Genomic DNA, 10,833 nt, shown 5'->3' with positions numbered 1-10,833 from the left:
TTTGTTCCTGATATTAGAAGGAATGCATGCAGTCTTTCATTATTAAGTATGAGATAGCTGTAAACTTCTTATAAACATCCTTTATCAGACTGACAAAGTTCCCTTCTATTCCTAGTTTGTTAAGAGTTTTTATCATGAATGGTTATTCACTTTTGTCTAATTCTTTTTCTGCACCAATTGAAATGATTATGTCACTTTTGTCCTTTATTGTATTGCTATGGTAAATTACACTAAAGTTGATTATGGGATGTGAAATCTGATTTGAATTTCTGGAATAAATTCCACTTGGTCATGGTATATGACCTTTATATACATTGCTGTATTCTGTTTGCTAATATTATCTTGAGAATTTTTGTATCTACATTCACAAATTATGATGGTACATAGTTTTTTTTTTTCCCTTGTACTGTCTTTGTCTGATATCTTTGATATCAGAATAATTCTCAATTCATAAAATGAGTTGGAAAGTGTTCCTTACCTCTCTATTTTCTGGAAAAGCTTGGGAATGATGGGTATTCTTTATTCTTTATCTATTTGATAAAATTCATCTGTGAAACCATCTGAACCTGGACTTATCTTTGTGGGAATACTTTTGGTATTATTCAAATTTTCTATTCAAATTTTCTATTTTTTCATATGTCATTTTTGATAGTTGTGTCTAAGAATTTGATCATTTTAACTAAGTTTTCTGATCTATTAGTATAAAGATGTTCATAGGATTTTCTTTCAATCTTTTTCATTTCAGTGAGGATAGTAGTGATGTCTCTTCTTTTATTCCTGATTTCCTTGAGTCTTCTCTCTTTTTTGCTTGCTCAGTCTTTCTTGATAAAGGTTTGGCAATTTTTTAAAATTTTCTTATGAAAGAACCAACTTTTTCATTGATTTCTTTTATATAGTTTTTCTGTTTTCCATTTTTTGATAGATATTTTATTTCCTTCCTTCAACTTGTTTTGGATTTAGTTGGCTCTCTTCTTTTTCTAGTCCCTTAAGTTATATTTTGTGATCTTTCTTCTTTACTAATATAGGTTTTTAACACTATAAAATTTCCTCTGAATATTGTTTTAGCTGTACCATAATTGTGTTTCCAATTTTAATCAATTCAGATTATTTCCCAATTTCCCTTGTGATTTCTTCTTTGACCCATGGGTTACTTAGATGTTTTTCTTTTTTTTTTCCACATTACATACAACTCTATTTTCATAACAACCGTGCATGCATCGTTACAACACAGTATTCATGTGACATGGCCTCTTAACCTAAATTTACAGTAAAAACATTTTCAGAAATAAGTACTTATGAAAATGACAAGCTAAAATAAGTTCTTAAGGGAAACAGCTCCAAAACCAGGACAGAAGGCTCCTCAGTTTTTCATCTTCTAGAAACAGTTTCACAAATCATTTAGGAAATCAGCCTAGAGGTAATCATAATAAACCACATTTCTCACCCATTCTTGAAGCCAATATTTCTTGAGAATTGATCAAACAGCACCTGTTATTGAAGATAGTAATAAGGCCTGACCCTGATACTTAAGTTTTGATTCTCAATCAGTTTTGTGGCTTGGGCTGTCAGGAGTTACTTCCTTCAGAATCTTCATCCATGAATTTAAGTGAGTAGTTTGTTTTTTTTTTTAATTAATTTTTTATTTTTTATAAACATATATTTTTATCGCCAGGGGTACAGGTGTGTGAATCACCAGGTTTACACATTTCACAGCACTCACCAAAGCACATACCCTCCCCAATGTCCATAATACCACCCCCTTCTCCCAAATCCCCTCCCCCACCAACCCTCAGTTTGTTTTGTGAGATTAAGAGTCACTTATGGTTTGTCTCCTTCCCAATCTCATCTTGTTTCATTTATTCTTCTCCTACCCACTTAAGCCTCCATGTTGCATCACCACTTCCTCATATCAGGGAGATCATATGATAGTTGTCTTTCTCTGCTTGACTTATTTCGCTAAGCATGATACGCTCTAGTTCCATCCATGTTGTCGCAAATGGCAAGATTTCATTTCTTTTGATGGCTGCATAGTATTCCATTGTGTATATATACCACATCTTCTTGATCCATTCATCTGTTGATGGACATCTAGGTTCTTTCCATAGTTTGGCTAAGTGAGTACGTTTTAACATTATCTTCTCTTTCAGGCTCTGCAACCTTTTCAGGCAGAAAGCAGTTGTGAATATCCATCTCAGATGCATTCGCTGTAGCTTTTGTTTTTAAGAGATAGCAGTCTATTTTGACTTTAGAAAGGCAGAAATGACCTCTGAAGGCAGCCAGGGTGGTGTGGGTACACACAAATGGAATACAAATGAAATACAAATGGAAACCAAAGGGAATCCCATAGGAAGTACAGAATAAAAACTTGTTAAGGGCCACCTTTGAACAAAGTTTCAACGCCAGCTAGGAAGGGAGCTTCCCAAACCCGGTTATTTGTTACTCTGGAGAAGACCACAGCCCTAAGGGACCGTGAGAGTCCCATACTAGTTGCACAGATTCAGCGAGCACAGTATGGCACTGTGCACATTGGCACACTGTGTACCTCTTGTGCTATAGGCAAAGACTGCCTTTCTGAGAGCCTGATGGCGATTCCTCACCCCCAAGGGCTGTAGGGCCAAGCAGTGAGAACCCACTCACCCACTGTGTGTCCCACTCCATAGAAGCTGTCCAAGAAATTTTTCCAGTTGCCTTCTTAGAGCCATCACAAAAGTCACCCCACTGCAGCTTTGCTTGGTATGGGCAATGCCATCACAGGAGAGCTGCCATCTTCCTTCAGCCCATGCCTCCATTTCAAACACCTGGATGTGTTTCTTTTTTATTTTCCATAGGTTCCTATACTTCCAAAATTTCTTTCAATTGTTAATTTTTTATTTAATATCACTGGTCCAGAAAATATACTTTGTACAATTTTTGTCAATTATGCCTTGACAAAGCTGGAAAAAAATTATAGGAAGGCATGACACAGTGACTAAAATATTCATAAAGAGATAAAATTACTTTCAAAGTTCAGTGAATTTATCCTGCTTTTGCTTTCTGCTGGGTCTCCAGATGTCTCCCCTGAGCATTCTCTAGGCTTCACATTGAGCCAGGGGCCAGTACAATAACTAGGCCTTTTCTCCTCTCTCTTAGGAATGTGCATAGCCTTTTATGAGCATGCATCCTCAAAACCACCAGGGATATGTGAGAGCTTATCAAGGCTCACGGTGGCTACCTCATTTACCCAGATCTCCCTACTGAATTTCTAGCCAGTGTGTTGGTCTGTTGCTTACCCCACCCAACTCAATGACAACTCAAGCTAGCTGTGAAGCTGGAATTCTCTTGATTGCCACTGAGATTGCTACTGTTTATAATTCACATGCACCTGCTCCAAATCAAGTCAGCCCCCTCAAGTAATTCCTACACCATACCCTACACTGGTAGAACCTCTATGCCAATAGAGCTGAAGAGCTAAAACCCTACTATTACTTAAATTTGAGTTGTTTTTCTTGGATAAATGTTTCTAAATTTGTTGTATATCTGTGGTCAATTTCTAGAGTCCTTAAATGGATGTTTTTGAAAGATTCATCCAGTTCTTCCATTGATTTTTGAGAAAAGGACTTAGCTAGCACCATACTCTATTCCAGAAGTTCCTTTCCAATACCTACCATTTTTGCATGTATCTAACACCAATTCCTTTAATATCATTTCCTAAGACTTAAATCCCTCCTCAAAGTATCTTAACTTACAACCTTGTGCTATTTCAAAGGATTTTTCACATTAGTCACAGGTAACTGTCTGTTTATTTATATGGCTTCCTCACCAGACTCTAAACTCACAGAGGACAGGGTATATGCCTCACCAGACTCTAAACTCACAGAGGACAGGGTATATGCCTCTTCTGTTCACTGACTACTGCAGCAGCTAGCATAGCATTCGACACATGGCAGACACTAAATGAAAATAATGGATTTACTTGGGTTAATTAAATGAATTTAAACCCATAGACTCATTTATGGAGAGTAGCTATTGTAATTCCAACATGGAGACAGAACTGAGGTCATTTGATGGTTTCTAGCCATAATCTTTGACTCAGACTACTTATCCAAAATGTCAGACGAATGACAATGAATATTGCTGAGGGGAAAAAAAAATTCTGTTACTCAAAACCTGGCAGCTCAGAAACATTACAATGCATTGTATTTCCCAGTGGGAGAGTCACATGGATGATCAGCTACACTGCAAGAGAACTTGCAGTTACCACCACTTGATTCATGAAATATAGTTAACATTGACTTATTTGGGCTGGTAAATATAAATATACCTTTGAACATAAGAGTATCAAGATGCCTTACTGATATATTTCAACACACACTAAAAGCACTGCCCTAAATTGTGTAAATATCTAGTGTAGTATCTTCATAATGGTGGGAATAAAACCTGTCAAGGATTTTTGGTCTCACCTTTAGTTTTTAGCTACGAAGGCAAGAACAGATGCCAGTGTCATGCTTATTTTAGAGCCTCTCAAAGACATGCCCTCTGTTTATTATCAGAAGGAGACTGGGCCAGTGACAGAAAAGGACAGAACTTTCTCAATAACTATATGGTTGTATACAGGAAGGACTCAGTGAATGCTGTTTGAACAACATTTATTGAACACTTTAAATTTTATGCCATCAGTTTTCAAACTATGCTCCATGGATTGCTACAGAAGTGCCTCAAAAAAAAAAAAAAAAAAGTAGCTAAGAATAGGAAAAGTTGAGTGAACAGGTGCCTGACAGCTTCTATCATTTCACCCCCACTTTTATGTGTTTTATATATTGGAGTTTTACATATTGGAGTTTCTCATAATGTTTTTTATCGGATTCGTGGCCATAACATATTTGAAAACTACTGAGTTGTATTATGTAAACACAACTGCTTGATATATTTAAAAAAAAAAAAAAAAACTTTCTGATGGCCAGTAGACATATGAAAAGGTGCTCAACATCATTAACCACTAGGGACATCCTAGTCAAAACCACAATGAGATATCACCTCACACCTGTCAAAATGGCTAGAATCAAAAGACAAGAAGTTAAGAGTGTTGGCAAGAATGTGGAGAAAAAGGAACCCTTGTGCACTATTGATGGAAATGACAATTGGTGCAGCCACTGTGGAAAACTGTAAAGAGATTCCTCAAAAAATTAAAGATAGAAATACCATGTGATCCAGTAATTCCACTATTGGATATTTACCCTAAGAAAATGAAAACACTAACTCAAAAAAATATTTCATCCCTATATTTACTGCAGCATTATTTACGATAGCCAAGACATGGAAGCAACCCAAGTGTCCACTGATAGATGAAAATATATCATATAATGGATATATATGGATATATGATATATTATATATATACATAGATATAGTCCCCAGCCATAAAAATGAATGAGATCTTGCCATTTGTAACAACGTGAATGAACCTAAAAGGTATTATGCCAAGTGGAATAAGTCAGAGAAAATTAAATACCATGTGATTTCACTTATATATGGAATCCAAAAAAAAAAAAAAAAAGAACAAACAAACAAAAACCAGAAACAGACCTATAAATACAGAGAACAAATCGATGGTTGCCAGAGAAAAGGGGGTGGGAGGATGGGCAAAATGGGTAAAGGGGAGTGGGAGATCCAGGCTTCCAGTTATGGAATGAGTAAGTCAGGGGATAAAAGCTACAGCACAGGGAACAGAGTCATGGTATTGTAAGAGCATTGTATGGTGACAGGCAGTAGCTACACTGGTGGTGAGTTTAGCATGACACACAGACTTGTCGATCACCATGCTGCATATCTAAAACTAATGTAACTTTGTGTGTCCACTATACCTCAATAAAAATAAACAAGTAAATAAAATAACTTTGTTACTGGATTATTGTGATTATTAAATAAAATGTTATATTTGAAAATACTTTACTAACTCTAAAATGCTTATAAAGCTAGATATTATATATGATTGTTGTCCTTGTGAAATTTGTGGCCAAAGGGAAACCACAGGGAACATATTTACACCATACCTACATCTCAACCTCTTTGTCATTTATACTTATATTTTTCTTTGCAGAATTTTTTTTTCTTTTGGAGGCATTCATAGAATCCAGTGATTTGGTCCACTATTGTCCCTTATTGTCCCTTATTGTCTCTACTAAGAGTCTGCAGGGACAGAGTTTCATTGTCTATAGTGCTATCATAAAACAATGTCCTTCGAGAGAAAATGGGAAGAGCTGGAGTTTTTTAATTAAAATATCATAGTTCTACTCTGTCTTTCATGTTGCAGTAACACAAGTTAAGGAGGAACAATGTTTGTTTAAATCTGATTTTATCTCACAGCCCCATGCCTTAAGAGAAGAAAAACAAGAAACCATGTTATTTTGATAATAAAGAATGTTCTCTTAATTTCCTATTGTTGTGTACAAGATTTAGTGCTTACTCTTTAATTTCAGTGTCAGAATGTGAACTGTAATTAATTTTCATAAAATGGAAAGCAATAAAGTCAGATATTGCTGGCTGTAGAGGTTGAGATTGTATAATTTACAATTAGGGGTTGTGGGGGAAGAAACAGCCTACACATTAAATGAGTAATAACTCATCTTGGCTTCAGCTTCAGGATTACGAAAGTGGTCAAGAAAGCTGCTCAAACAAAACCCCCAAATCTACGGAGTGTTTGGAACCTTCTCAGAAAAGTCTACCAAACTTGATGTCACCTCTCCCTATACCAACATTGGGATTGTTTTTATTATCATTAATTAACAATAATAATATGCATGGACTTAAATTACCACCTAATGAATCACCTAAAACCTTTCCTAGGCATTATTTGTAACAAACTATAGATAATAGACCATAACTCTATATCAACCATAAAAAAAAGTCAGCTGCCTACTCATTATAAATGCAGGTTCTCTTTATCTTACCATCAGAATTTCCATACAGAAGGTATGTTTGAAATTGGGAAATATTTGTATGGTGGTTATTTATAAGTTTTAGGCTATATACTAAAACAAATGATGCTATATATAAAACTAGACATATGTAAAACTTTTCCATATTTAAAAGAAAGCATATTCATGTTGGAGGAATTCAAATAAGCACACTTTTCTATCTTCTGTCTTGTTTGATTAAGGACGTGCTTCTTAGGGAATTAGACTATGGATTTCTCATTAGTCATTAGTCATTAAAAGAGCAGAAAGTTAAAACAGAAACTTACCCTAGAAAGCACTGGTACAAACTTTACAGTTTACAAAGATCTTCCACATACTTCATCTCAATGTAATCTTTCTTTTGCTTTTAAAGATGTATTCATTTACTTTAGAGAGAGGTAGTACCAGAGGGCAGTGGGGGCCGGGGGGAATCTCAAGCAGACTATGTGTTGAGCATGAGCCTGACACTGAGATCACGACCTGAGCCAAAACAAAGAGTCAGGCACTTAACCAACAGCACCCCCCAGGAACCCCTCAATGTAATCATTCAATAGCCCTAAGGGGAGAACAGAGTGAAGTCTGATATTCTATGTTTCAAGAAGAACACTGATAAGTAGAGTTGCCCCTCCAAGTTCACACCACCAATAAATGGCCAAACCAAAAACTGAATGTAGATTTAGGACTCTCTAAATTCAGTACTGGAACCAACAGAGACAATAACTAATAAGACCAAGAGAGAGTTCATTATTTCATGTGGACCATATCCTGCAGAACTGGGCTTGAATGTATTTTCAAATATAAAGGAAAAGAAGATGGTCTCCATCCATCTTCTTATTTTGAAAATGAAGGGGAAACAAATGATGATGATGATGATGATGATGATGGAAGAAAACAATAACCAAGTTGCAATTATTTCCAGTCTATTGGAAGGTCCACAGACACGAGACAGGTTAATTCAGAAAAGACACAGAAACTATATGGATCTTAGTTTTAGGTGCAATTAATTACCCACAGTTTATTTACCCCATAGAAAGGAATACAAATTGGACATGTTCAGTTCCCTATGGCTCTTACTGCTGGGAGCTGGAAAGTAGGTGACTGGTCAACTGACGGTTACAATGGAAATAAAAAAGAGCCCCACACTGGAGCAGTGAAATATTACAAAATAGTAAGTGATTATTTTATATACACATTAAAATTAGTGTATGTATGAGAAAAAAATCTAGGAGAAAATTAAATCACATTGTTAATTTCAAATTTACTGAGAGGTAGATTTATGGGAAACAATCCTTTTCTTAACCTTACATGTCTATATTACTTGAGTTGTAATGAACAGTTGCTGCTTTTATAAAAGGAAACTGAACATGAGGATTACATTTTGTAAAGACCTAAGTTGCAGTCTCTCTTACTTTCCATGAAATATATTAGTTGGCTTGAGAACATTGCTCAAATTAGGTGTCAGCAGAGGCCTCCATTCTAGTCTCAGCTGACATAAAACTTTCTCCAAGAGGCCTCCCCTGACATAGATCACACACCACTGCTCTAAACAGGGTTCCTACACATGCCCCCTGCTAGCCCTCAGTCTTCTTCCTCCATGTTCCTTCTCACAGCCTGTAATTACATATGCATGTGTAAGGTTACCAGCAAGCTGCACTTAAACCCAGGTAAAATGGATTCTATCCTAGGCCTCTTGCTTTAGAGAACCACACATACCAAAAATATCAAAATGAACACACTATTTTTTTTTAGACTCCAAAGAAAGATGGTTGAGAGTTCAATCTGCTTTTGAGTGAATTATGGAAGAGGGATGCACTGAGCAAGCTACACCATGCAAAGCATACACCAAGACAAAGCATGCCAGGCTGAGAGCAAAGGAGCCTGGGTTGGTTGAAGAGGAAGAAAACCTTAGCCTCTGCCCTGGGAAATGAATAGCAAGAAGCCCCCTTGTTTGAAGTTGTTGGCCTCAGAACACCCAAAGCGATAGGGTTTCCCAAATGACTATATTCCATCCCATCCCTCTCCTCTAGCTGCCTAAAAGAGGATGAGAAAGTGAGTCCCAGCCCAGTTCCCTGGGCACCTGCACGATGTCTGTTCCTATGCCAGTTTCTGATTCAGTCACCACCCTGGACACAACCCACCTTCTTTATTGCCCCATGCCAGAAGCTCCTTGTTGCCACTCAGGGTCAAAGTTGTAAGGACTGACTTGGGAGAGAGCAGGTCTCCTTTAACCTCCAAGTTGCAAGGAAATTCCCAGAGTTTGAGCCCTGAGGTTCCAGAAGAAAACATGAACTGGGCCAAGGTCAGAGCTTATCACTGCCAATGACTGGCTTAGGCAGTGCTATGTGATGCAATTCTAGCCAACGAGTATAAGGATAAATCTGAGGAACTTTCCTCTCTCTTGGAAACAGACAAAGCATGGAATACCCTTTTCTACCTATTTGATTGGGATGTTAGAGATTGCTATAGCCATTTCACATAGAGGTCAATGACCCAAACAAGATGTCTCTAGTTCTGATCTTTCCCCCATACTTCAGATAGTACATCCATCTGCCTGTTTGATAATCCCATCTGTATATTTAATTGGTACCTCAAAGTTGGCATATTCAAATCATCTGGTTACTCATCCAGATGCTCAATGGTGAATCTAAATCTATCAAGTCCTGTGAATGCTCACCCTAAAACATAGCCTGCATCTGTCCATTTCTATGCATTTTCAGTGTTACCATTCTCAGTCAGATCCATTGTCTTTTGCTTGTGTTATTGCAACTCCCTGCTTCTGCTAATCTTTCTGCTTCTGCTCTAGCCCTCTTCAAAATTTAGTCTCCATGCACCAGCCAGAACCAACTTTGAGAAAAGTAAATCAAGTCATATCACTCCTTGATGAAACCCCTCAACTGATTTTTATTCACATTCAGAATAAAATCTGAACTCCTTAAGGCAGCCTATGTGGCCCTATAATACCCCAACCCCATTAGGTCTATAAATGCCTCTTCTATCCTTTTCTAGCTACTAGAACACATCAAGCTGATTGCTGCTTGAAGCCTTTGCATCCACTCCTTCCTCTGCTTGGTATGTCCTCTCACTCACATTGTAGAGTCAGCTTCATCTTGACAGGTTTCAATTAAAATCTCATATTTTCAAAAGGGTCTATCAATCTGAACTAGCCTGCACATGCACAATTCTCCATCATATCACTCAGTTGTATTTTCTCCAGAGCCCTAGTATTATCTCATTCATTGATAATGTGCTTAGTACCTTTTCTCCTCACTATAATACAAACACTATGAAAACTGTAATATTTTCTGTCTTGTTTATCAGCTTTACCAGGGTTGAGAACAGTGGCTAATATAAAGATGGCATTCAATAAATATTTGTTAAATCAATGAATGAGTGCTTGTCACTTTGTTCAATGCTAGAAATTTTAGAATAAATAAACATTATCCCTTCTATGAACATTCTGCTCAATAATTAATTCTAGAATTTTGCTAGAGATATTGGGCTCAGAATTTAGATAATGAAGTAGGATATCTACCCAACAAGAAACAGTTTCATTAAATTATTGTGTGGGTAAAAAAGTGACCTCATTATTTTAATCCACTGAAATTTGAGAGCTTTATATTATAGCTTATACCTACACTGATTAATACAGACATTTGTGTGGTTTTTACAGTAGTTGATGTACCCTGAGTAAGACAGAAGAAAAGGAGGTAAAGAGAAGATGGGAAGGTTTGAGGGAAGGGCTTGAGGAAGAGGAAAATGTCAAGGCTTGGGAATGAATGGGAGGGTCACTAACTAGAGAGAAACAAAAAATAGCATGACTGAGTAAAAGTGGAGAGAATTCTGGAGTTAACAGAGGACATACAATTTTGCCTTGAGCATGTTTATGATATATACAAATTGC

At 36.8% G+C, this 10,833-nt stretch overlaps 1 pseudogene; it reads right to left on the bottom strand.

The window, feature by feature from the left end:
- Nucleotides 1–1,540: 1,540 nt before the first annotated feature.
- Nucleotides 1,541–10,038, bottom strand: LOC131824858 (protein Mis18-beta-like; annotated as a pseudogene).
- Nucleotides 10,039–10,833: the final 795 nt, after the last annotated feature.

Source organism: Mustela lutreola, chromosome 1 (assembly GCF_030435805.1).
Source record: "Mustela lutreola isolate mMusLut2 chromosome 1, mMusLut2.pri, whole genome shotgun sequence".
In the NCBI taxonomy this organism is placed as follows: Eukaryota; Metazoa; Chordata; class Mammalia; order Carnivora; family Mustelidae; genus Mustela; species Mustela lutreola.
The sequence above is the reverse complement of the archived record's forward strand: the minus strand, read 5'-3'. Positions and strand labels throughout refer to the sequence as shown.